The following is a 4581-nucleotide window of genomic DNA, read 5'->3' as shown; positions in this document are numbered from 1 at the left end:
TCACGGGATATATCTTTTTTTCTTCTGTGGGTTTTATGGAGGACTACAACCCCAAAAGGTGTATTGCCGCCACCAAATGGACGGGTTTAAACCAGAACAAGATAGAAAGAAAATCCATACGTAATAGCGAAACTAACTTAATCCACCCAAATAAAAATAGTACAAACCAGAACAACAACTTATTCATTCTTTCAAATCTTCATATCTTCTTTCTCAGGCTCAAGGACTTGAGAGAGTGGTACTCCTTGTTACAATGTTCCATGTAACTCCTTCCACGGAGGAATCTTTCAGCCACAGGACTTCCTGGACTTTCTCTCCACCTTGGCAGTGCCATTAATCCCCATAGCTATAAAGACCACAAAATCCACCTTCTTAACCTTTAAAATATCAGGATCCTGCTGGTGAAAGGCAACCCCTGCAGCCTGCAGTGAAGGCCTGTCCACCACCATGGGCTTTTCAGGTGCACGATTCAAACCCTCAACCCTTTTAACAGTTGCTGCATATGAAATGCTCTGGACAGCCCTGACTTTGGACTCCTCATTCTCTTTCATCCTTGTGGGGCATTTGAAAGACGTAGCTTCATGGTTCCCACCACAATTGCAACATGTCACATTTTCATCACTTTCATAACACATGATATGATCTTTTCCATAACTTGGACATCTCGACTTCTCCCTTCTGCAAACACTTGAAACACGACCAAATGCTTTACAATGATCACACTGCATTGGTCTTTGGATAAATACTCGGAATCTGTAGTTAATATACCATAACTGCACATGAGTAGGGAGAGACTCCATATAAAAAAAATATGAAATATATATATAAAAAATAAAATAAAGAACCGATAGACTTCACTTTTTCTTTATTCACCACATGATTCATCTATTCATCAACTTCCCACGAGACGCCAGATATAACCCCCTTGAGGGGTGCCCTGTTCCCAAGAGACACACACGACACTTCAAACTTACCAAATCGGGTGAGACGCAACACACATGTCTTCTGATCCGCAGAAGCAATAAAAATCTAGACAGGCCCCCCTCTCGTGATCCTCACAGCCTTCAATCTACTCAGCACTCTCTCCACCAGTTTGGATATCTCAAATGGATTCCTCAAGATTGGTCATTCGATCAGCTGCTCCTCATTAACAAAACTCACTCTTACAAGATACTAAGTGACATTCTCATCACTGTGTACAACTTTGCTCCATTTTCTATTATTTTGGACAATATTCCAATTCTCCTTGATTCTACCACCATTAGATTCAGAATCTACTTCATCATCCGCTTCCGCCATCTTTCAACACCTCAACGGGAATAATTTTATTCCATCATGGGATATGTCTGGATCTACTGTACTTGTAGATCTTGCAGACTTGTTGCAGCAAAGATAGCTGTGCTTGCAAGCAACTAGATGTGACTGACTACCAACTGGACCAATGGTGCCCTATAAAATGCTTCTCATTCCTGTTCAGTGAGGTTTTGTTGGATAAATAGTGTGATTGCAGAAGTCTTCCAGAACCACACATATGCTCAGGTATTTTCACTTGGAAATATAGGACAACTTTTTGCTCTAGCATACCCTTACCCCCAGTGGTGTAAACTACTTTGAAGTACTAGTAGTAGTTTTTTGGGGGTATCTGAACATTCCACTACATTCCTAAAGAAAATATAGATTTTCCCTGACACCAAAAAGTATTTGTTACATTTTGAATGCACAGGCAGGGGAGAAATATGGTCCAATTCACACACCTATCAATATAATGCGTTGTCATCCCTACTGCCTCTGATCTGGCGGTCTCACTAAATACTAAAATACTGTCTTTGTAAATTATGTAAAAGTGTTGGAATGTGCGGTTGTCTGTTAAAAATAGAAAATCATGCCATTTGGTTTGCTTAATATAAGGAAATTGATGTATAGCATTTACTTGTATTTTTTACATTTACTCAAATATGACAATTTAGTACTTTATCCAACACTACCTTTAAAACCAGATACTTTTAGACTTTTACTCAAGTAGTATTTTACTAGCCATGGTACCAGTCTCTTTAGCAAAAATTTCACTCCCTGTACTCCATATAATTTGGCAATGACAAGGAGTGGAATGATAGCTAAAGAGACTGGTATCTTCTAAAGTATCTTTCCTTTTAATTAAGTATGACAACGGAGTACTTTTTCCACCATTGCCTACCCCTTCATATTCTTTAAAGGCTATGTCTGTCTGCCCAATAGGCCTAGGCTAGGGCCCTTTGCTATGTATGTCATTTAATAAAGGCTTTTAACTTCTCCAAATGTTAGTTTCTTCACATTCTTTGGAGGTTTGCCCAATGCGTTGGCATTGTTCATGCTATCAGCAGCATCCAGGCTTAATGCTTTTTTTTGTTTTAGGTACAGTGCTGTCCTACTCATTGTCCTGTGTGTTTTTCTTCCAAAGAAAGGATGTGTGTGCACTGTTCAGGAATAGAAAAATAAGAATGCGCTCTAGGAAATGTGGCACAGCACTAGGATTTTTCTCTTTCTTGCTTTACCAAGGTTACTGCTGAATATACAGTTGAAGTCGGAGGTTTACATACACCTTAGCCAAATACATTTAAACTCAGTTTTTCACAATTCTTGACATGTAATCGTAGTAAAATTCCCTGTCTTAGGTCAGTTAGGATCACCACTTCATTTTAAGAATGTGAAATGTCAGAATAATAGTAGAGATTTCAGGTTTTATTTCTTTCATCACATTCCCAGTGGGTCAGAAGTTTACATACACTCACTTAGTATTTGGTAGCATTGCCTTTAAATTGTTTAACTTGGGTCAAACTTTTTGGATAGCCTTCCACAAGCTTCCCACAATAAGTTGGGTAAAATTTGGCACATTCCTCCTGACAGAGCTTGCACACGCTTTTTCAGTGCTGCCCACAACTTTTCTATAGGATTGAGGTCAGGGCTTTGTGATGGCCACTCCAATACCTTCACTCTAGCCATTTTGCCACAACTTTGGAAGTATGCTTGGGGTCATTGTCCATTTGGAAGACCCATTAGCGACCAAGCTTTAACTTCCTGACTGATGTCTTGAGATGTTGCTTCAATATATCCACATAAATTCCCTCCCTCATGATGTCATCTATTTTGTGAAGTGCACCAGACCCTCCTGCAGCAAGCACCGCCACAACATGATGCTGCCACCCCCGTGCTTCACGGTTGGGATGGTGTTTTTCGGCTTGCAAGCCTCCCCCTTTTTCCTTCAAACATAATGATGGTCAATATGGCCAAAGGACATTTCTCCAAAAAGTACGATCTTTGTCCCCATGTGCAGCTGCAAACCGTAGTCGGGTTGTGGCTTCTTCCTTGCTGAGCGGCTATTCAGGTTATGTCGATATAGGGACTCGTTTTACTGTGGATATACATACTTTTGTACCCGTTTCCTACAGCATCTTCACAAGGTCCTTTGCTGTTGTTCTGGGATTGATTTGCACTTTTCACACCAAAGTACGTTCATCTCTAGGACACAGAACGCGTCTCCTTCCTGAGCGGTATGACGGCTGCGTGGTCCCATGGTGTTTATACTTGCATACTATTGTTTGTACAGATGAACATGGTACCTTCAGGCATTTGGAAATTGCTCCCTAGGATGAACCAGACTTGTGGAGGTCTACAATTTTTTTTTCTGAGGTCTTGGCTGATTTCTTTTGATTTTCCCACGATGTCAAGCAGAGGCATTGAATTTGAAGGAAGGCCTTGAAATACATCCACAGTTACACCTCCAATTGACTCATATGATGTCAATTAGCCTATCAGAAGCTTCTAAAGCCATGCCATCATTTTCTGGAATTTCCCAGCTGTTTAAAGGCACAGTCAATTTATTGTATGTAAACTTCTGACCCACCGGAATTGTGATACCGTGAATTATAAGTGAAATAATCTGTCTGTAAGCAACTGTTGGAAAAATTACTTGTGTCATGCACAAAGTAGATGTCCTAACCGACTTGCCAAAACTATAGTTTGTTAACAAGACATGTGTGGAGTGGTTGAAAAACGAGTTTTAATGACTCTAACCTAAGTGTATGTAAACTTCCGACTTTAACTGTAAATTATTGAGCCTAGTGCCATGGTATTTACTGTCTGACTGAATGACACAAACAGTGTCTTAAGATGACAAAGGACGTTTCTGTTTTGCAGTGATACTAACTACTTTGTTACCACAAACAATGTTCCAGAAACCAATTTCAAATAGATGCAAAGCCAGGCCTTGATGGTGTAGCAGCTAATGTATGTATTTACCCTTTGATGAGCAGTGACCTTTGAAGAACAAATAGGCTTATTACCATATAGACTGTATTGTTACAACCAATCGGTGGGATAACATTTGCTTTGGTTTTGGTATCAGACAACACATAGTTCTCCCATTGTACAGATAGCTTTTACAACTCGTATCAATGTATGTAAGCTAGTAGAACTGTAAAAGAGTCATACGAATTCGAAAGAAAGACACCGAATTGTACTGTATTTTTCAAAGGTTTTGGGCTTCGCTCAATGATTTTTGGTTTTATATACATCATTGGCTTGGACCAGGTACCTTGTCATGCC

This window comes from Salvelinus fontinalis, chromosome 8, assembly GCF_029448725.1.
Source record: "Salvelinus fontinalis isolate EN_2023a chromosome 8, ASM2944872v1, whole genome shotgun sequence".
Classification (NCBI taxonomy): domain Eukaryota; kingdom Metazoa; phylum Chordata; class Actinopteri; order Salmoniformes; family Salmonidae; genus Salvelinus; species Salvelinus fontinalis.
This window is presented reverse-complemented; position numbering follows the sequence as displayed.